Source organism: Lissotriton helveticus (genome assembly GCF_964261635.1).
Source record: "Lissotriton helveticus chromosome 1_1 unlocalized genomic scaffold, aLisHel1.1 SUPER_1_unloc_41, whole genome shotgun sequence".
NCBI lineage: Eukaryota > Metazoa > Chordata > Amphibia > Caudata > Salamandridae > Lissotriton > Lissotriton helveticus.
Window position 1 is genome coordinate 1,224,615 of NW_027611683.1, and position 23,891 is coordinate 1,248,505.

At 44.7% G+C, this 23,891-nt stretch overlaps 2 protein-coding genes across 6 annotated transcripts in view; one reads left to right on the forward strand and one right to left on the reverse strand.

Annotated features, from left to right (window-relative positions):
- Positions 1–23,891, forward strand: part of LOC144806055 (uncharacterized) — a 609,474-nt gene that overhangs the window by 168,770 nt on the left and 416,813 nt on the right. The gene's annotated exons all lie outside the window — the stretch shown is intronic.
- Positions 1–23,891, reverse strand: part of LOC144806053 (uncharacterized) — a 214,747-nt gene that overhangs the window by 92,463 nt on the left and 98,393 nt on the right. The window lies entirely within an intron of this gene.

The following is a 23,891-nucleotide window of genomic DNA, read 5'->3' on the forward strand; positions in this document are numbered from 1 at the left end:
ACTTATTGTGATCTGTCTGAAGGCCACAATGCTACTTTGTGACTCAACAGGGCTTTGGTAGAGCAGGAGGAGGTGTCTGTTGTGCACAGGTGAAGTCACAATTCCCCCCTTCCCATCTTTCTTTTATCCAGGTTTACCTCATTCCATGTCCTTCAGCGCCCTACTCCCCTCGGTCTGTGTACTCACTCTACAGGGTTCATTAGTAGCTGTGGCAGGGGGACACAATTGAAGCGTGCACACAGCAGATGCAGATAATGGCCTGATAGTCAAGAGGCCATGGTTGTCAGTACACTGATCACAAGCTTCATTTCAGAAGCTCACCTGGGAGGTACTAACTGAGGAGGTGCCCAGGAAGGGGCCTATTAGCTATAAACAGAGATAGTGCACAGGTGGGTGCTAGTGAGGTATAAACAGATGAGGTGCACATATAGGTACCTATGAGGTACAAACAGAGCAGGTGCACAGGTAGGTGCTTATGAGGTATAAACAGAGGAAGTAAAGAGGTAGGTGCTTCAGTGCCTCTGGGACTATATCTGCTCCTAGGCCCTCTTCCTATAATGCTGGTTTTCGCTCCTTCTACAACACTTGGTGCAGACATGGGGCCTGATTCTTAGTTTATCGGACAGGTTATTGCTTCAAACATGACAGATCCCGTCCGCTTTATTACAATTGCCACAGAATATAATGCACTTTTAATAGGGTGGACGGGACACCTTCCACATTTATGACAGAATAAACCATCCGCCTAAATATAAATCGGGCCCTAGGGGGACATTGTGTCCAGTGTCTTTTCAGTGTTGGAAAGCATCCATTGCATTAACGGCTGTGAGAAGTTGGCCTGGTAGGGGATGTTTCCAATTCTGGAACCACCTACTACCTGACCAAACAATCCCTTATGGTGTCTGGTTGTAAGTCAACCTTATTAGACAAGCTATCCTAGGGGTAGCATGGACTAAGCAGCCTAAAGGCTTAACTTAAGAGGTCGTGTTAAGCAAGCTGTTTTACCACATACAATCCTGTAATACCAAATGAAAGGACACCACACAAGTATATATTATAAAAATATATGTGTTTATTACTAAAAACAATCCCCAGTATTCTTTATGAATAAAGGGGCACAAGCGTTAAATCAAAAGCACTGTTTAAACATACAAGTTGCACAATTATGGATGAGGGCGGGTGGCCACTCAAACCATATACAAAACAAGTGGTATAAGAGAGGCCACTCGAACAGTGGTTAGGCCTAGGGCATCGCTGGGAGCAGTCAGGACAAGCAATGCTGAAGTCGGGAATGGTCCTCGGGATTCGGGAGATGTGCGGGAAGCGCACGCATGCACCAATGTTAACCAATGGTGCGTAAAAGTCATAGAGTTAAAGTTTAAGGACACTTCCGCTGGACCTAGAGGAACAAAACTTAACACACAGACCCTAGAGATGTGCACCAGTGTGGGAACACCGGCGGAGCAAAGTTACCTCACCCACAGGAAGTGGGTGCACAGGGTCGAAGTGGCGTCGGGTTTTGACACGCAGGCTCTTGGTGCTTGAAGCTGAAAGGGCTGCAGGCGGGTTAAAGATGAAGTGTCCGGTGGAGTCCAAGGGTGGACTCAAGTTGTAGAGTACCTGAAAGCAGAGGGGACAGAGTCTGGGTCACTCAGCAGTGACCAGGGTGGAACCAGGACGGAACCAGGCAATGTCGGGCGCAATCAGGTGGTCGTCGAGGAGCTTCTCTCCGCTGTCACGTGGGCTCTGGGGCATCTGCGACGTCCAGGAGCAGGTCACGATCTGTCCCACGCAGGCTCTCACCGTCGGTGCAGTCGGCTTCAAGTTTGGAGCAAACAAGCCTTGGCAAGAGCAATCCACGCGGGATCGGAAGATTGCTTCTCACTCGGACCAGGAGGGTCAGAGTCGGGGCTCCTTTTCAGGGGAGCTGGTGTGGATCTGGAGCAACCAGATTCACGAGTCTTCTTAGTTAGTTCGTCGGCACAGGGACCACTAGCCAGCTGGCAAGTGACCGGGCCAACGCGTTGAGCCAAATAGAGCCAAAGGGCCCCACGCAGCACTCGTCGAGTGTGGAGGGCTGAACTTCGGCTCAGGAGCAGCTCAGGGTGGGGGCTTCTCAAACCCCGGTGCACAGCTTCGAGGGTCACTCGTGGGCTGCACGGTCAGCGTCTCGTGGTCAATTCAAGATGGCGTGCCCCACGCTTCCGGTCGCCTCCACGGGTCTCAGCTCTGCAGGGACTGTGGATCGGGCTGTTGTAAGGCAGGCAAGCTTGATCTCGTCGATCTCAGTCGCTCGAGTTCCGGCGGGAACTGCAACTAAGTAGACGTCGAGGGCTGGATGGTGCCTGCTGCTGCAGGGTGGTCACTCCTTGACCACAAGGGAGATTCTTCGGGCTTCCACGTTGAGATGGAGGTCCAAGGGTCCAGAGTTTCGTTTCAAATGTTTCTTCCAGGAAATCTGATGTGCATTGGCACTGCTCCCACTCTTATTCCAATCTGGGGGGCGTGATTACCTGCTAGGTCCCTCCCTAGGGGTGGGACCCAGGAAGGGGGTGGATACACCCCTTTCCTTTGATCCAGGCCGCCCTGGCACGAGGGCTGGAGTGCCCCAGAACCGGTTTGGCCGGATTATGCAAGGGGCAGCCTTGTGCGCCCCAGGCAGTATCTGGTTTCTTTCAAACCTCCCTGCTACAATCCACTATCTCCTGTCTGGAGGGTGGTGACACCCTCCTGTGACAGGAAACCCTTTGTCCAGGCCCCATCTGCTGAGTTTCGGTCAACTGCAGGGGTCCAGACATTTGTCTGTGGCAGAGGCATCCATTTTGTGGATCTTAAGGTCTTTGGAGAAATTAACCGCATTTAGTAAAGGAACATGTCTTACCCCTCTAGAGGGGTGGAATGCCATCCCCGTCGCCAGAACTGGCGAGGGGATGGTATTCCAAATCGTATGACAACTTACACGACATGTTTTGATAAAGCCAAACCAAAGTTGCTATTTAACCGCGAGGATTATAAGGCACTTAAGAGTATATGGTATGGCATTATCCTGAAACAGCTTAGGGAGTTGTTCCCGACAGCTGCAGACAGGCTCAGCTCATGCTAGAGCTCCATCTCACATGAAACCACGCACTCTGCCTCCAGGATTGATGAGGCCTTCCATAGGAGTGGCTCACAGGTTAATATGTGTCCAGATATAGGTTTAGATATAGGTATACTATATCTAAGCAAGGGGTGATTACACCACCTTACCCCAGCTGAGTGATCAGCCAGTTGTGTCAATTTAAGAACCAGCCAGGGGTGGCAAAAGATATGCTGCAGCCCCTGGTAGGCCTTGGTGGCCCCTATGCCCTGGGCACCTATAGTGCATTATACAGGGGCTGACAAGGAGTCCATTTCCAATTGTGGTATGTACCTAGGGTACATGGAATCCATTTTACAGAGAGAGCAGATGGCCTGGGGCCCTGATTAGCAGGGAACCAGGTCAACTAAGTCAAAAAACCAGCTAAACACAGGCAAAAAATCTGGGGTAACCATAGTCAGGTAGCCACCTTCCTACAACGGCACAGTATTATCTCACCACTGCTGTGGCTTGCAGTCATAAGGCCATTATGAACGGACTAAGTTGTGTGCCAGAATGCCTGTGAATAGTTAAGCAAGAATGTTTAGGAGTGAGATGGGCCTTTATGATGAGCAGGACTAGGGGGTTTACCAGGGCCTGTGAATAACCATCATTACTGTTTCTCTCTTGGTGTCAGTGGGCTTGTCTGTGTCCCCAGATGAGTTGTTTGCAGCTTATCTTATTTATGGACAAAGAGTTGGAGTTTTTAGGACTAAGCAGCTCTTTCAACAATGTTTAAAAACAAAACTAGTCAGGTGATCGCTGCCAGGTGTACATGTTTTGCATTTGTAGAATCACACACTAGTAAATGCAGCGCACGCATGCTTCACCTTGTCAGTTTGTGAATGAACCCTAACTTGTGAGTACGTGAGCATTCACAGACCCCAATCTGACTCTTTCTGACACGTAGGTTTCACTTCAATAAAATGCGGGAGTAACTCTCCTTCCAGTGAAGGAAGAGAAATGGATCACCCTCTAAACGTGGTGGCGAGTAGTTCTATACGGTTCATAGCACCATTTATCCGGGCACAACTGGGGAAATGGTACAATGCGCTGGGGAAATGGCATGTGATGACAATCTAAGATGACATTCCTACACATGCTTTTACACTTTTTTTGGGATGTCTGTGTCCCATTTATCAAGGTCCAGGGTTTAGTTTCAAGTCAAGAGATAGTGCAGGATTAGACTAATTATAATGTCATAGATACCAACAAATGCCTTTACCACGGATGCCTTGACCACGCAAATCTTTACCATGCATATGCCTTGAAAAAAAATAATAATAATAATAAACCATTTATTGAGCGCATGGTTACACATAAAACAGTGTGTCCCCGCGCTAATTGCTGCTACGATTTCCAGAGACAGATTGATGGTAGAGCCATAAAAGGGGAGAGTTACGCACTGGGAAACAGGAATGTCTTAAGTTTACCTCGGAATCTCGTTTCCGAAGGTTCCATGCGAAGATTTAGCGTGAGTTCATTCCACTGTTTAGGGGCCAAATATCTGAATGAGCGGCCGCCCATCCTGGCCCTCTTGATTCGGGGAAGTTTGAACAGCATCGTGCCGGAAGATCTTAAATTCCGGGTGGGACGGTGTATACTAAGAAGATTCTTAAGATAATCTGGGCCTGTGCCTTGTGCGATGCGATGTACAAAACAGAGTACTTTATATTTGATCCGTTCCCTGACTGGGAGCCAATGAAGCTTTGCCAGTGCGTTCTTCCCAGAGGCTCTTCGAGGAAGCCCAAGCACAAGACGTGCGGCGGCATTCTGGACGCACTGAAGTTGGTGGAGGCCTTTCACACTCAGGCCTACTAGCAGGGCATTTCCATAATCAAGGTGGGGGGTCACCAAGGCATGGACGATAGTTTTTCTGGCACCTATTGGAAGGAGATCTAAAACCTTACGAAGGACCTTTAGCACGCTGAGACACCTCCCTGTCACCTTGTTGACGTGTGACTTGGAAGAGAGGTCCGAATCAAGCATAACGCCGAGATTTCTTACCGAATCCACAGGAGTGGGCGGGCTGCCCAGCTCTGTAGGCCACCACCTATGAGACCAGGCAGATACTGTTTTGCCCACCACTAATAGTTCTGTTTTTTCGCCATTAAGGCACAGGCAGTTGTTGTTCATCCATGATGTTACTGATAACAGACAGTTGGAAAAATTAGTGGCATCCTCACTGTGGTCGGGCGTGAGCTTGAGTATTAGTTGGGTGTCATCAGCGTAACTGACAATGTCCACCCCAAAAGCCTCCACCACATGGGCCAGGGGTTCCATATAGATGTTAAACAAAGTAGGGCTCAAACTTGAGCCCTGAGGAACCCCATGGCTCACCTTTCTAATGGATGACCTGAAAGGTGGGCAGTGAATTTGGAAACTTCTATTTGCCAGAAAGGATCGTAACCACTCCAGTGCTGATCCTTCCACCCCCATGTCAGATAGTCGGGACAGCAGCGTTGTGTGCAGCACGGTGTCAAACGCTGCACTTAGATCTAATAACACAACGCTGCTGTCTCCCCCTCATCTACTAGCTTTCTGAGGCACTCGGTGGAATAGAGAACGGCCGATTCCGTGGAGTAGCCAGGTCTAAATCCTGATTGAGAGGGGTGGAGGAGGACTTCCTCCTCAAGATATGCCATAAGTTGCTTATTCACAACCCTCTCTACAACTTTGGAGCAGAAAGGGAGGAGGGAGATGGGGCGGAGATTTTGGAGTTGGGAAATATGGATGTTTGGTTTCTTTTTAAGAGGAATCACCTGAGCCGTTTTCCACGCTTCAGGTACACAACATTCCTGACCACGCATAATGAACAATATACAAAAATGGCCCTGCCGGTAAAGGGTGGGTGCCCTTGAGCCCACCCAGGGAACCCACATCATCATTGTTGAGGGCCAGGGGGGGTCCCAAAGTCCCTGTGACGCCAGCGGGAGCCAGGATTGTTCCTAACCGTAGAGAGCAGCTTAAAATCCTGCGCTCTAGGGGCAGGAGCAATTTTTTCATATGTTTCTCTGCCCGCTTCATAAGCTGTGCATTGTGGGAAGTGTAAGTGATAGTCAGCCCTGGTAACTATAAAAACAGCACTTTTTGAGCGCACGGCTACACTGCTGAGTTTCTATGGTTTCGTGTGTAAAATCTAACCTAAGTAAACGTCTCTGTAACCTTTGTTTTTTCCGAGAATTTCTAAGGTTTTGATGCTATTTCCTACCTATAACGTCCCTGTAACCTTTGTTTGGTTCAGTGAAAATATCTCTCTCTTTTTCTCTCTCTCTTTCTATATATATATATATTCACTGAAAAAACCATAGGTTATAGACCATATATAGTTAGGAATTAGCATTTACAAAACCTTGAAAATTCACTGAAAAAACCATAGGTTATAGACCATATATAGTTAGGAATTAGCATTTACAAAAACTTGAAAATTCACTGAAAAAACCATAGGTTATAGACCATATATCGTTAGGAATTAGCATTTAAAAAACCTTATTTTACTCACACAAAACCATTGAAATTCCATATATAGTTAGTTGCACTAACTATATATCGCGCACCCGCAATCCACTGCTGATGATGTCACATATTACATCATTCATGACATGGTCAGTGACATCACTGATGACATCACTGATGACATCTCAAAAGACATCACTGATGACATCACTGATAACAACATCCAGTGATTTTTTGTTTCTATAAAGTTTAAATATGTCTTACATATTGAAGAATGAGTGGATGTATAAGTGTCTGGACGAAGGATTTAGTAGGTGCATGACTGACTGTATGAGTGAGTGATTAAATGTGTCTCACTGAGTGCATGGGTTAGTGACTAAACTGTCTTAATTTGTGCATCATTATGTCTGTTGTTCTGTAAACTGCTGCATGTGTTGATCAGTAGCTATATGAGTAACTATATGGGTTATTGATTGATTGCCCAGGTATTTGTATGGGAGACTGAGTGTGTGTGTGGCTGGCTGGGAGGTGTGTGACTCTGTGCAGATCAATGTGTACTTGTATCAATGATTGTATAAGAAGGTAAGTATGTGTTAGTATATGTTTGAAAATGTAAGGTGCTCTATGTTTAACTGTATAGACAAGAAAATGGAAGTGTCATTGATTCTTTACAGGACTGACTAGGTGTGTGAGTAACTCCATGGATGAGTGGCAGACTGTGAGTGTCTGTATAGGTGTATGAGTGCATATGATAGTGTTGTAAAGATGAGTGATTGTATGTATGAATGATTGTATGGGTGAATGAGTGAAGGTGTGTGTAGACGTAGGAATCAGTGAGTGCGTATGTAGTAACTAGTATTGGTGTGTCAATGGTTTCAAAAATTATACTCTGTATTTAACACTGGGTGAAACAGAGGTTATATTAAAATGTGAGGAGATGCATTGTATTGTCACATGAATGGTATCATCAGTGATGTGGTCATTGATGTCAAATGAGATGTCATCAGTGATGTCTTCAGTGATGTCATTTGAGATGTCATCAGTGATGTCATCAGTGATGTCACTGACCATGTCATGAATGATGTAATATGTGACATCATCAGCAGTGGATTGCGGGTGCGCGATATATAGTTAGTGCAACTAACTATATATGGAATTTCAATGGTTTTGTGTGAGTAAAATAAGGTTTTTTAAATGCTAATTCCTAACGATATATGGTCTATAACCTATGGTTTTTTCAGTGAATTTTCAAGGTTTTGTAAATGCTAATTCCTAACTATATATGGTCTATAACCTATGGTTTTTTCAGTGAATTTTCAAGGTTTTGTAAATGCTAATTCCTAACTATATATGGTCTATAACCTATGGTTTTTTCAGTGAATTTCAATGGTTTTTTAATAGCAAATATCATAAGCTGTCGAATGTCAAGTACGTGGTAAGTAAAAACATTTTCGTGTTTATGCACACTGATCAGCTTTGAATGCTGCCCCCCCCCCTCATTTCTATTAGGAGTACTCTCTCTTTGCAGATAGTGAAAGGTAGTTAACGCAGGCCTTTGCCCCCGTTGTAATCCGTCGTGCCTGCTTCTCTCTCCATTTGATTGATTGTTATCCAAGCATTTACTGTTTTAGAATTGGTTCTCTTTGGTTCATTCTCTATTTACAAACAAGCACAGAGTCGCAATACTCTGTTTAGTCTTTGCAGATAGCGAAAAATTGTGTAAAAAAAACAAAAGGAATCGAGCAAAATCAGTAGGCCACTAATGGGATCTCTTTTTGACCTCGCTAAAATAGAAACATTAGGAACAACCTGTTGAAAATAGCAATGTGTATGTACATAAGCGGCGTTCATTTGTGTTCACAGTACCCCTTGTTGATTGTTTGAATCGAGCATTGAATTGTTCGAAGTTGGTTCTCTTAAGGATCTTCTCTGCCTGCAAAGGAGGAAGAATAGGAATATTCTCTCTCCCTTTGCAGATAGTGAAGGGTAGGTAACGCAAGCCTTTAACACGTCGTACCTATTTCGTTCCTCATTGATTGATTGATTGTCCGAACATTGACTGTTTGGGAATTAGTTCTTTTTGGAGGTATTCCCTGTTTGCAAATAAACGTAGGAAAATCTTTGCAAGTAGTGAAAGGGTACGTAATGCGGACCTTTCTCCCCCGTTGTAATCTGTCATGCCTATCTACTCCCCACTGATTGATGCACCTGTTTCACCCGAACCATTTACTAGAGATAGGTCATCTGGCCCGACAAGAGAGCACCCCTAGTGAAAAGGACATATGCAATAATAACAAAGTGATCACTGTATCCTGTTAACAGAAACTTTAGCATGAAACAGCCTGGAAAGAAAAGAATAGGAAAACGAAAATCAGTAGGCCACTGATGAACTTTTTATTAAATAACAAACAAAGAAACGATAACAATACGTAATGATAAAACCTATTATTGTCCTAGAAACAAGAAACGTTAGAAGTAAGCCCGTAATAAGAAACCTGAAAACATCGCCCCTCACTGCCCCAAAACGTGTCTGTCCCACCGCCTGCCACGGCCAAATAACGGCAAACTGGGAAAGATAGAAGTCAGCAGACATCCGCCCCATTCTAGAAACTTCCAAAGGGCAACAGGTTTTCGGCTACGCCCAGCCGGAAGCAACACATATGAGGCGGGTCCTGCTGCCACGCCTCGGCCAGGAGATCATCACGTAGGGTGTAGCCGGAGGAGAGGCCGAGGCCAGCGGGACCCGGCCAGGGGGATTGACAACACTGGAGAGTTTTAGGGGGGGGAATGTCCGTGTCCTCGACCCTCCCCTCTCTCTCCCAGTCCGGCCGCGGTGGCCCTTGAGAGTTGCAGGTTGTCCCTCCACACTCTCTCCCGGTCCGGCCACCAACGGCCGGGGGCTGGGGCCGACGGGATCCGGCTGCAGCCGATGAGCCAAGGAGCCCGTTCATGGGGCCAGAGCAAAGGGCGTCCGGCCGCCATCCACCGGAGGTCCGGCCCAAAGACGGACGGGACATTTCTTCTTTCTTGAATAATTGCTGCAACAACCCTGGGGGGGGGATGTCTTGCACATGCCTCCGACCCCCCCCCCCTCTCGTCCTCATCGCCTGGTCCGGCCATAACAAATCTCAAGCGAGACGCCGTGGGGTGCACTGGGAGGGAGAGACGGTGCGAACAGGCCTCTCCCGCCTCCCCAGGTGGAGGCTTCCCACCTGCACCCTCAGCGCTCCAGGCGCCCGGAAAAGGGTTCTTCCACTGTGGCGATGCTGCAACGTCTCGCCCGGCAGGGTGGAGCCCGTCCGCTCATTTGACCCAGCGATCGCCAGTAGCTACCGAACTCTCAAAATGGCGATCGACCTGGCAAGAGCGGGCCCAGCATAAAGAAATGGCCCGGTCACTGGTTGACTCCACCACCGTAGTCCTCCACGACCTTGAAGATTCTAGAGGAGCCGCGGGAGTCCCCGACCCCCGCAGACACCCCCGATGGGGAATGACTGCCATGATCGCCCGTGGAGTGACGAAACTGTAGCCGCGGGACGTCGGCGCTCCCATGCTGGCGCCAGCCTCAGTTTGAATGACTAGAATCCTGCAGACCTCAGTTCCGGTGAAAGCACAGTGTGACCCGGTAGGAAAAATTGTTGCACCCCCTCCCCTTTTTGACTGATGGTTCAAACCACCGATTCTTTCCTTTGCCCTTTTAACGGAACTTTGGACTGCCTCCCCCCCCCCCGCGGCACCCCACGCCGTTATTTGCTGGGCGGCAACTTACTAGACATCACCTTCGTGACATCCAGATTTCAGCGCGTTCTGCTGCCTTGGAACTATTCGCACAACAGACCGCTACTGACAACCCACCCCCAGGCAACATCTTCTGAATTTTCATAATTTGAAAGAACTAGTAACATGTCCTCATCAGGAATTTCCTCTTCAATCATCTCATCAGGAATTTCCTCATGAAAAGTCTGCAATGATGATTCTTGTAACTCTATGGTCTCCAAACATTCGATAAATTCGCCATCAAGACATTGATCAAAAAATCATTCAATTCATCTCCTCCTTGTGAGAATATTTCATTATTGGTGCTGCCAATTTCAATAAATGTAGTGGATAATTCAAAAGAAATTGCCACGGTCTCTTCGTTGTTTAAATGTTTTTACTGTTTTTGTTTTGTTGTATATATTTATAAGTTATTAAAGTTTTATATTCCTACTACTTTGTTGGAGTGCTATATATTTTTAATGTGACACATAATTGTAAAAACTTTGATGTACAAAGAGTCATCCCTGGAATCTTCCGCTTCAGGCTCGGTCCCCTCCCCAATCACAATACAGGATGGTTTTCAGATAGTATGAACACGTGTGGTGTGACGGATCTCATCGGGTGTGGGCCTTGATCTACTATAACTCCTTTGAAGAGGGGTGATTCTTTACAGCTGGGGCCATAAACTACATCTGCAGGGCTAGCTGATAGCCTGGACAATCGGACACAGAAGAAGAGGAGTGTCAGAGGGTGCGGTAGTGAATAGGGTGAAAGGGAGGTGTCGGGCGGGCACAGAGTGTGATTCTCAGGGAAGAGCAGCGCAGATGGGGGGAGGTTTATTGCCCATGCATAAGACAGAGAGCGGGGGTGAGCAGTGCCTGGGGAAGATGCTTGCGAGGGTGGGGAGCCATGCTACGAATCGACAGCGTGCAGAGAGTGGGTCTGGTCAAGGCATCTAAAATGGCTGCCGTGCACAACAAAAGTGTGGCATTTCAAAAAAGGCAAGATGGCGCAGACAATGTTTTTCAACACTTCCTCATTTCCTTCGAATCGAACGTTAACAGACGTTGGTGCATATTGCCAAAGTTAAGCGATATTTATCGCTAACGATGCTTAGCAACGAATTTTTTTACCGCTAAGCATCGTCAGAAATTATCGAAGATAAACCTTGCTATTATCAAGGTTTATCGCAAATGCGATAAAAAACGGCCGCAATGCATGAATATCGCTAAAAAGTCCGCGATATTCATGCATTACCGAGCTAATGCTCTTAGCCATGTTATCCACCTCCCATTGGATAACATGGCTAAGAACTGCTCAGGGCAGGTGTTAGTTTTTGGAGATATTCGCGCTTAGCGCGAATATCTCCAAAAGTTGGTAATAGGAGATAGATATCTTGCATGTTGTAATGCAAGTTATTGTGGTATATGGAACTCATACCATAATCTCTCAGGAAAGCAGAAACTGATCCTTTTGGGACCGCCTGAGAAGGCCTAGGGGGTGAGGGGTACTCTACTTTGCCCCCTTTTCACGTTCCGAACTATTTTATTTTACTCTCTTCTGTAATTACACAAAATGGCAGCGATAAGATGCATCAGAGACAGACAGTGAGAGAAAGGAGGCCGGAGATGAAGAAGAGATGTCAAATACACATTGGAGATAATATAGTGGAAGAAGGGAAGTAAATATGAGTAAACTTACCATGTAACATAAAAATGTTCCACTCTATACTATAAGTCTCATTTTATACTACAATCACTTCGCTACAACCTCATAAATTAAAAATGAATAATGTCTCAAACAATTTTTGTATTTCTAAATATAAATTTATTCTTCTGAATTTTCAAAATTTGAAAGAACTAGTAACATGTCCTCATCAGGAATTTCCTCTTCAATCATCTCATCTGGAATCTCCTCATGAAAAGTCTGCAATGATGATTCTTGTAACTCTATGGTCTCCAAACATTCGATAAATTCGCCATCAAGAGATTGATCAAAAAAATCATTCAAGTCATCTCCTCCTTGTGAGAATATTTCATTATTGGTGCTGTCAATTTCAATAAATGTAGTGGATAATTCAAAAGAAATTGCCACGGTCTCTTCATTGTGAGCCATTTTATTTTGAAATTGCTTGCTGTAAATTGCAGAAAAAAATAATCACTTTCATTTATCGTTTTTAGTAATACATAATATAAAACTAACTTTATCAAGTATTTAGTATAACAGAAGGACTGTAAATAAATAACAGAAAACATTTTTCAAATTATCTTAAAGTGTACAACATAGTTCCCCTTACAAATTAACAACTCACCTTTTTAAAAGTAGGAGAAGTGTTAGTACTGTGTAAACCAAACACCAGAAATTGAGCACCAAAAATTCCTCACAAATGTACCTCAGACAGTAGTATCACAAAATGGCTGTGGTTTCCTCTCATTTTAGATATATACATAACCAATTAACTTTCATCACACACAAATACAAAACCAAAGTAACATTTTAATTGGTTCTAAATTTCAACACTTTCAAATGTGTTTTCCCCATGCAATTTTCCATAGGACATTTAGATACGTCTACAGCCTGAATGGCTGAACGGAATTACACCAAACTTGGCAAAATGGTACATCAAACCTAAGAGGTCAGGGAGGATCTACTATGCCCCCTTATGGTCATTTGCCCCTTCGCTTTGGCCTCCTCTTGTCTCTCGATCGTACCGAGAGACAAGATGGCGGCCGCTACGGACTGTTTGCAATGTTTACAGACGCCGGAGAACCAATCAGCTTCGCAAAGCTCCGTTGCGCGAAAAGTACGCGAAGCGGAGCGCTGTTACAGATATATATCTTTTTTTGAACGTTAATTTCTCAAAATCCACTGGAGCACTTATATTGAGACCTAGCAAAGGCACATCGGGCTACCAGTCCCTACAATTTTGCCAAGTTTCGTGCAAATCCATTCAGCCGTTCGATTATTATTATTTTTTTATTTTTTTGCCCCGCGGGGCCCTTTTAAAACCTCCACATCAAACCTAGAGGGTCAGGGAGGATCTACTATGCCCCCTTATGGTCATTTGCCCCTTCGCTTTGGCCTCCTCTTGTCTCTCGATCCTACCGAGAGACAATATGGCGGCCGCTACGGACTGTTTGGAATGTTTACAGACGCCGGAGAACCAATCAGCTTCGCTTCACAAAGCTCCGTAACGCGAAAAGTACGCGAACTGGAGCGCTGCCTGGTCCGCTGTTACAGATATATATCTTTTTTTGAACGTTAATTTCTCAAAATCCACTGGAGCACATATATTGAGACCTAGCAAAGGCACATCGGGCTACCAGTCCCTACAATTTTGCCAAGTTTCGTGCAAATCCATTCAGCCGTTCGGGCTAAAAGTGAGGCCAACCGCCCTATGGAAAACTCAATGTTAAAAACACGTTTTGGGACCCCCCTTTTTTCTCGGCCCCCCCTTGACGAAACCCCCCCAAATTTTCAGGGGCTGCTCAGAAACAAAATGTTCCATTTTCCTGAAAATTTCAGCCAATTTCGTCCACAAACGCCAAAGTTATTAGACATAGAATTTTCAAAAATCCCATAGAGAAAAAATCCTAACTATATATACCTACTGGCGACCGCCAGTAGGTAATATATATATATTCGCCTATTACACGTTTTGTGATATACTGCCTCAATTCCCCTGATAATTCCTCATTTCTCCCAAATTTTCACCCAGAAATGTTGACAGTTTTCAGTGTTAAAGTAAATAGATTTTCGATATTTCTGGATTTCATATTTCCCATAGTAAACGAAGAGGCTACTTGTAATGAGGGCATAAGAGGGTACACGGTAGCCAACCTCCAGACTGCTCTGGGGCTTGTCTTTATGGCTGCTCCCCCTTTGAGCCTCTATGGTTCGCAAGTAAACTTCCCCAAGGAACAGGGCTCTAAACTCCTTAATATGGTGTACTTGCACCACAAACAGGAGATCACCATATCTAGTTAAGTTGTCCAAATGTTATGACAAGACCGTGTTAAACTGTGAAATTCAGCAATAATTAGAGTTCAGTGGACTCTGGTGCCACTGCACCTGCTGCACTAATGGAAGCTATGTCTCTAGGTTACACATTGTTTTTGAAAGTTGGAATGGAGGATAAACAATTTGTGTTTGTGATCAAAATAATGATTTACAAATACAGTTTTTACACTGAAAATCTTATCCTAATAATTGATTGTGAATACATAAAAATTGTGTGTGCTAATGTAATTTAATGTGTGCTTTAATTTATAGGGCAGGCATGGGGAATACCTAATTAAAAGAGGATTTCTATCTTCTAAGGAAGAGGTTATGCACATTTGATAAAGACAGAAAAGAGTGCTCCCACAAAGAAATACACATACAAAGAGATGCACAGACCCACAAACACACACACCAAACATGGACACACAGACACCTAACTACCCACAATGGTGCAAACAAACACATAAATACAAATAGAAAAAAACAAACACCCACAAACAGATATTCAAATAGACGCACACAAACATGCACACATAAGCAAACACACAGGCTAAAAGACACTCACACAAGTAAACCAGCACACACCTCATTAACACTGAAGTAAATAGGTAATAATGAGACACTGGCTGGCAGGAGCGTTGCTTGGTCAGTAAGATTGGAGGGGGTGAGCTGTAGATTTTCCATGAATGGAGCTGACATATAATGTTAAAATACATTATATGACAAGCCGCTCGAGGAAGCGGATTGTTGTTTGGGGCAAGTTGCGCTGTGTGGGCAGCAGCAGGAGGACATGCTGACCTTCCCCCCAACGGGACAAAGAGAACCGCGCCGCTAGCACAGGGGAGGACTCCACGGACCAGGAGCCTCCGGGAACAGCACACCTGTGGGCGAGTTGACAGCCCCGCCTACCGCCTACCGCCTCCAGCCTCCAGCCTCCTCTTAGCTTCTCGCGGCCCCCGCTTTGCCCCACCCCCACCATCTTTATAAGTAGATATAGTTCCCGCTACGCGGGACGCAGGCGGGCGCCGGGCGAAGCCCGGGCAAAGGGCAGGCCGTCTGTGGCCGTCAGGGACCGAAGGAGACCAGGCCGGGCAACCCCTCTTGATTCACAACTAAAAGGTACTGTGTTTTCCCGTTTGTTTAATCCTGTGTTCGAACATATTGACAATGGGGAAGAGGAAAAGCGTGGAAGACCTGAGCGAAGGGTTGATTGGCATTCCTAGAGGTAGAAAGAAACTAAGAAAAATAAAGCAAACCCCCACAAAGAAACTTATATCACATGCAGGGGGAAACCGTGTTATGGACCGGATCGACGAGTTAATTGAAGAATGTGAGGAAATATTGATTGCAAAACCCCCAACCTGTGGGAAGAACTGTGGGGATGGACACAACTCACATACTATCGATGGGTTGGGGGTAAGAGGAATGTAACGGTAATTCCTGAAATGTTCTTGAACAAAATCAAAACGGTTGGTATTGTAAATACTGTAGAATGCGAAGGGGAAAGTACATATGAAATATCGGTTAATGAGCAAGCCCAGAACACCTCTCCCTCGTCCCGCCTTCAGCCTAAGTCATCAGCCTTGCTATGCAAAAATAGGTTTTCAGTTTTGGCGCAACCTGATATTTATGACAGTAATCCACTTTCACTCACTCCCCAGGGAGATACCCGCTTATGTGAGAGTGATTCCCAGTTGCAAGGTACTTCTAGCATTTCTGCCCAAATAGAGTCAGATACTAATCCACTAACTTCAGTAGTTAAACAGCTGTGTATTCTGATTGAGACTATGCAAATTAAGTTAGACCATCCTACTGACGTAGTAAAGGAGGGCAGGGCTAGTCAGGCCAATACTTCTTGCCCCACTTGTGTAGCCGCAATGAAAGCAGGAGGGGTAAGTGGGTCCCGGGCAACAGAAGCTGTAATAGGTAGGGACAAGCAAAGTACCCGTGCAGCAACTGGCATATTATATAGCGAGATGACTAGAACTGGGAGGAGTGTATTAAAAACACATCAGGAGACTGCGAATGCCCCTAAGCAAACTGTGCTAAGTGGGGGTGAGAATCATCAAGCAAAGAAAGCAACTGGTACTTTGTCAACGGGTAGTTCTGACATTGCCCCCAGGCAAACCCCGCTAACCGGGGATGAGAATTATCAAGCAGGGAGGGGTAATGGTACTTTGCCAACTGGTAGTTATGCAAGACAAGAGAGGGCTGACAGTTCCACGAAGAATGGTAAGGACATGTTCGAGTACAGGTATTTCTCGCCCAAGCCCAAATCCCAATACGCGAAATCCACCATTGGTCTATTTAGTTAATAGACCAATGGTGGTCTATTAAATTGAATTATATAAAATTATATTAAAGGCCTCGGAAACCAATGAATCATTAATAAATAAAGCTGTACATTGGATAAGGTATGTCCGAGGCTGTAGATCTATAATCAGAGATGACATTGTTAGCTCCAAACTGTTGTCATTTTTAGGGGACCCAGTAGACTGCATTGAGTTAAGACTTAAGAACATTGAGTTGGCTGAAAATCTAATTCATTTGGAATTTAGGAGTTGTTCTCCTGACCATTCCAGAGTACAAATGAGATCTTCTCCCCCTCAGAGATGGCCAATGCATCGGAAAGATCACCTGGGATGGAATGTAGAGGGAAGTTCAGGCTTGGATCTTAATGATTGACTATTGATTGACACAGTTCAGACAGGAGGACCGGATGGATGGGCTGGAGCAAAACTATCTCAGTACAAAGCAGGGATTGTAGGTCCCAGTATAGAACCAATATGCATGAATACTTCTGTTGTCCCCCCAAATTCGGTGGTAGATTTGCATTCTAGCATGCAGCTAAACGACAGTTCCCCAGTAGGATTGGACAAATCTTGTTCAATCCTATCTTGGAATGTGGCCGGCCTCAAATCTAAATTAGAATCCCCAGACTGGGTCTTATTTATTAACCAACATAAAATATGTCTCTTCCAAGAAACCTGGCTATTAGAAGCTTCACACTTTCCAGGCTACCTGAACTATAGTGTACATGCAGTGAAAAGTGGTAGAGGACGCCCTTCGGGTGGTCTATTGATTTGGATTAGCCAGAGCCTTGATCTCACTATTAAACCCCTTGATTCTAATCACAAGGATCTTCAGATACTTGCGCTTAGTAATAAAAATGGAAATCCAGTCCCCATTTATAATTTGTATGCAAGAAGCACGGGGGTAGGAATTCAAAAGTTTTAGCTCACCTGGATGAATGTATAGAATGTTATTCACAGCACTCTCACATTATCCTAGGCAGAGATTTTAACACAACCTTTGAGCCCCTGTTAGGTGGCGACTGGAAAGTCATGGATGATGAAGACAGAGAATGGGGTGTCCCGAAGCTTGAATTGGCTCCAGTTAAAAGGTGGACCGAACTCTCAATTTAGTTAAACTCATTTTGTTTGAATAAAGGGTTGAGCGCAACTAATGGCAGGACTATGCATGACAAACTTGGGGCCAACACCTTTAGGAGTGGTCCCCGAGAAAGTAGAATCGACTACATCCTGATTAGTTTGGGATTATGGTAACATCTAGAAGATATGTTGGTAGTCGAAAGGGTTGAGAGTGATCATAACCCACTTTGCATGTTTCTGAACTATTGGGAGGAATCCACCGTCGCAAGGGACGCTGGTCAAGTTTTGTCTAGTGAGGTAGATGTGTCAAATGACATGCACCATCTTCGGTGGGCCAAAGTAGTAGAGTGCAATGGGCACATTGATTTTATCACAAACAAGCTGTTAGAAGCTACAAGTAATCTGGGAGATCTTGCTAACAAAGGGGCTGCAATTTTAGCTCTAGAGATGAGCACAAAGATACATGAATCCTTTTTTTATTGATCTAAGAAGCCTTTTTGTAAGACCACCTAAGCCGAGTGACAATCGTGCTTGCCACCCTCCCCGTTGGTACACTCGGGAGTGTCGGCAGGCTCGACTGGACCTTGGCAGAGCTATAAAAAGTGAAACACGTAGTCATGTCCAACTTGCTAGGGCGGCATACAAGAATGTAGTCTATAAATCTAAGCGTGCATGGGACGAGCAGAGGTGGCAGGATCTAAAAGAAGCAGGTACCCAAAAAGACCCAAGAAGATTCTGGAATGTCCTCAAGTGGGGTAGTGATGGGACTCCGCATAAACCCCAAAATTGGGTGGCTCAAGATGAATGGGTGGCCTACTTTAAACCTCAATATGCCAAGGGTCCGGAACGAAGCTCAATTATGGAGATTCAGCACACATTCCTCTTGGAAGATGTGTTTAGTCTTGGTGAGGTTTTTATTGCCCTAGACCTGGTTGTTCCTGGAAGAGCACCTGGTATAGACTGTGTCCCTGTCAACACTTTTTTGTATGATAAAGAACTTTTGGCCAGGTACATATTGCTCCTAGCAAATGCCATAGCAAGAGGAGCACCTATCCCCAAATCTTGGAACGGGGCTTAAATCGCTACCTGGTAATTATCTCCCAATCAGCTTGATTGACACAATGGAAAAGGTTTTCGGTAGGTTAATTTTAAATAAGGTCTCAGAATGGAAACAGGATCAGAACATCCTATCCCACCTGCAGGCAGGATTCAGATCGTCTATCAGCACAGTCGAACGAGTGTTACACTTTGCTATGTTGTATTGGAAAACTGTCCAAATAGGCGGGGGTAGCCTATACGCTGCCTTTATAGATCTTAATGTTGTCAACAATTGGTTCATTCGGGTGTAAAAATATTTCTTTTCAATTTCATAAACATATGCAGCGTTCAACAATTTCTTTTACTCAAGAACAGAGAAAATGAGAATCCAAAACCATCTACGTATTAATGCAGTATTTTATAAATCGTATTCATTCATAAATATTCGAAATGCATATCTTTCCACATAAAAAAGGCTGAACAAAAGTGAACAATTGGTGCTCTTCGTGAAATAAGTGCTTTGTGCTCATGGCGCAAGTGAAATATGCAATATATACAGACAATATATACAAGGGGATGTGCAAAAAATTCAGAGTGGCCTATGTTATTTAGACTGTCAATTGTAAACTGCAAATGTCAGTATTCAATACAGTGTCTTCAAAGAGTAGGTCCACAAAATCTATTCGTCGACGTTTCGACCCTCAGAGAGCGCACTTGGGGCGTCTAGATGGGTCTTCATCAGGACTGTGTAGGGTGGGGGATGGCAGCCTTCTCATAAGCCCAGCCGGGCTTACTAGCGGTGGATGTACTGTTGCAATCAGTTCTGTCTGTACAATTGTTAGTATTGTCCCAGACGGTTCATATTCCACTCAGTATTTTGTAGCAATTAGTTCTGTCTGTGCAACCATTAGTCTTGCCCCAGACGGTTCGTAAAATGTTCAATGTCTGAACGAGGTGGGTCTATGTTCTCTTCCCAACTCAAGTCTTTGTTACTACAGCCGCAAAACCGTGCTAAGAAACGGGTGATCGCCGAAGACTGACGAATAAATTCAGGTCCGGCACGGCTTCCTCGATGCACGGTGATCATATATCTTAGGGCAGCATTTGATCTTGTCCCCCGTCCTATTTTGTGGTGCGTTCTCAAAAATGTGGGAATGCCGAGTCCCCTCCTTACTCAAATCATTAGATTACATGAGCAGAATTTTGGTCAGATTAGATGGGGGCGCCCAGGAAATGTTACCCCCCAGTTTCCTGTGGAACGAGGGGTTAGACAAGGCTGTGTCCTTGCTCCAACTCTATTTTCCCTGTACATTAATGATGTGGCAAACATGCTGATAAAATCAAATATTGCAGGAGAGAAAATCCCCATTTTAATGTTTGCTGACGACTGTTTGATTATTTCAAAAACCCCGAGTGGGTTGCAAAAGGCTCTAGGAATTTTTGAAAACTTTTGCACCGCTCGAGGTTTAGAGGTGAATGTTTTAAAATCTAAATTCATGTCTTTTAATGAATCAAAATCCTTCAAGGGTACTGTAATTATGAACAAATCGCCACTTGAGAAGGTCCAAGGTTTTAACTATCTTGGTGTTTGTATTCAGCATGACCTCTCCTGGAAACAACAGACTGAGCTGGCGACCCTTAAACATCGACAGCTTGCTGGTGTTTTGAGACAAGAGCATTCTAGGTCACTCACAAAGCCTATAGCCCCGGCATTAACAGTGTATAATGGAAAAGTTGTTGGCTCTGTTTTATATGGTGTAGGAATTTGGGGATTTGAGAATCTGAAGAAATTGACATCTTCAGAAAATTTGTTTTTAAGAAATCTTACTAAGTTACCCCAGAGCACACCAATGTGTCCCTTACTATTTGATTTGGGCCTAAGCCCAATTGCTTTACTTGCTTACCTACGCCCAGTTCTATACTGGAGATGTTTATGGATAACACCTCCATTGAGAGTATTTGCAAATGGGCTTATGGATATCATTAAATCTGACACTTTCCATAAGATAAAGTGGCTGTGTAAGATTGGAGAAACATTATTGAACCTAGAGTTGAATGAAATTTGGGAAGATCCCACAAACGCCAGGTTCCCCTCCAAAAAAGCTCTAAAAATTATGTATTGGGAGGCAGTTGCCTCGAAAACTTTTAGGAAAACTGCTCCACTTTCATTGACTGGTATCTTTTTGGTGCTTAAGGATCAGCCAGCTTTGAAGATCTTTGGGATTTCATTACACGACCCCTAGACCGCAAGCTCTATTTCCAACTTAGAATTGGTAGTATACCGGTTAGAGCATTTACCAATCTATGATCTAGTGGAGGCAAAGTGGAGTGCCCAGGTTGTTTGTACCCTAAGGAAACTGTTGACCACTTACTCTTTGTTTGCCCTGTATACGCTACACCACGCAGGATGTGGCTAACTCCTATGTGTAAAACCTTGGGTACTAGGAGCGGGTTGGTGGCTGTAAGATTAATCTTTACTTGCACTCATCAATTTGTGGCCATTGCTGTGGCAAAATATTTAGGATGGGCTTGGGTAATAAGAAGTAAATTGCTGTAAGTATACTCTACCCTCCTATAGATCTTTTAACTTATGTTTGGACTCAATGTATGCACTTTAATTCCCCTGAAGTATACTCTATATGTAAATATTTGATTGATTTAATTATGTGAATTTAATTTTATCTTTATTTATTGTCTTATCCTGTAATGAATTGTATTTTTTTATATGCTTTTATGACAACAGTCGAATAAAGCTTGTTTGACTTGACTTGACAAGCAGGGCGCATGAGAGGTGCAATGGAAATGAGACACATGCGGAGTGAGAGAAAACACGTTATTTTGTAATACAACCAACATTGTTGAAGACTTTCAAAACAGAAAGGGAAAAGTGTGTGCACACGTCTGTGTCGGAGTGTCGATAAAAATTCCTGTTGAAATGCGACAGACATCTCACCATACCTGCCCGAAAACCTGTGCCCAACTATTTAGCTGAAAATATATTTACTAGTGAGATGTAACGCCCCAAATACCACCCCGGGAAGCTACGCCCCTGCTGGCATGGCAGAGAATGACACCGAATAGGGAATGAAGTAGAATTTCAAGTACTAGGGTCTCTACAGCAGCACATAGGATGGAAGCCTAACTTGGCCTGGTGATGTAGGGGTGCCGTTCACACAAAATCTGCAGCCCGATCTTGCTTGGCCAGGGAATAGGGCGCGATAACTTACAACACACAGAAGGTCGGTAACCGGCAGGAAGCTCTCATACTAGCTATTTTTAGCCCACTGGGCAAACAAGATGACCATGTCCCAAAAGGAGCTACTTCCCACTAAATTAGTATTCAAGGATCACAGACATGATCACATCCGTCCACAACAGCCCCTCAGAGATCACTGAACAGTGCTTTAACTATACACAAGAACAAAGCACAGAAGTCGCCGTCACCAACAACAATTGATGGAATATGTCACCATTAGTGGGAAGGGTATGCCCAGACATGGGTCCCGTGCTCACTACACCACTGGATTCAAGCTATTTTGGCTGATGAGGGGCGATGCCCTGAAACCGGTCCCAGGATGCTTGTTTCCGGTCCAGGGAGGGTAACCGACATGATCACATCCGTCCACAACAGCCCCTCAGAGATCACTGAACAGTGCAGGGGGGTAAAACTTTTAAATGTGTATTTAAAGGAAATTGGCTGAAACTCTGTGGAGATCGCAATAATCTGTCACAAAGACAAAAACCCCAAATCTCCATTTTAAATGAAATTTTAAATAATTGATGAATAGAAGTATGTTGTAGCCCAACCGTGTAAAAATGCTACTAATGATTTTACGTGTTTATATAAGTATGCAGTAGCACTATTATAAATGTCATTGGTTTAATGGTTTTTGTTTTTAAAAGACTGATCACTTAAATAAATAAGTCTATACACAAGGACAGAGCACAGAGGTCGCCGTCACTAGCCATGGTTCCTCCTGAAGCCCTCGTGATCCGTATTCAATGGGCGGGAAGCGCAGTGGGGGTGACAAGATGGAAACGAGGAACAGCAGTACAGACACGAGAGAGAGGGAAAGCCAAGGAAGAAGAAGTGCGAGGGAAGGAAGAAAAAGGGCACCTAGAGAAGGAGAGATCCTTACATTTCCCTCCCGGCACGTAAGCATGTGGCCTGGGCACTGATCTCATCCCGGTTAGACTACTGCAATGCGCTCCACCTGGCTAGCAACAAGACTGTAATAGCCAAACTGCAGCTGGTCCAAAATGCGGCGGCAAGATTGATTTCTGATATTCCTAAATCTCAATCAGTTTTGGCAGAGATTCTGAAGCTCAATTGGCTACCTGTGACAAACCTATTATATTCAAACTTTATGCATCGTTCAAAAGGAGCTGCATAACATGGGGCATGGAGATATTAAAGACATGTTTCAATGATATATTCCCTCCAGACAGCTTCAATCCTCAAGTCAAACTCTTGTAATTGTTCCTAAATACCAAAAGGCAAGTTGGGGAGTCCAGAGCCTTTTCCGTGGCCGTATTCAAGCTATGGAACTCCCTTCTCCGTTCCATCTCCAGTCTTCAGGCTCACACCCCATTTCGTAAGGCCTTAACCCGTTCGTTAAATAAATCAGCCAACGGCCGTCGCGAGCACTACCTCCGTAGTGCTGCGCACGTCCGTTGGCCGACACAGCATTGCCCGCGCACGGAAACGTCCGCACCGCAGCGGATTCTACGCCGCGCTACAGGGGTTAAAAACCTGACTTTTTATTCTGTCATGGATGCTTTCGGGGCTTAAGACCATGTAATTTCTATTTCCGTCTTCTCTTCCTTCTTTAGGGAAAATTGCTGTCAGCGCCTTGACACCTTTGGGCATTTGTTTGCGCTCTATAAATCCTTTTAATTTCCTATAACGTTAGAGCGACGTCAAGACGAACAGGAAAATGTAAAGGGAAGGGGGTGAACGAGGAACACCAGGAGAATGCCAGGCATAAACAATAGCTTGTTTTCTGGTTCCATTTATTTTATTTGCGGGTTTATAACGCGATTGAATCGACTCCTCTCGGAGTATCTCTGCACCCAAAAAACACCAGAAGCGTGGTCAAGCAGTCACTGGATAGCAGATTAATTCT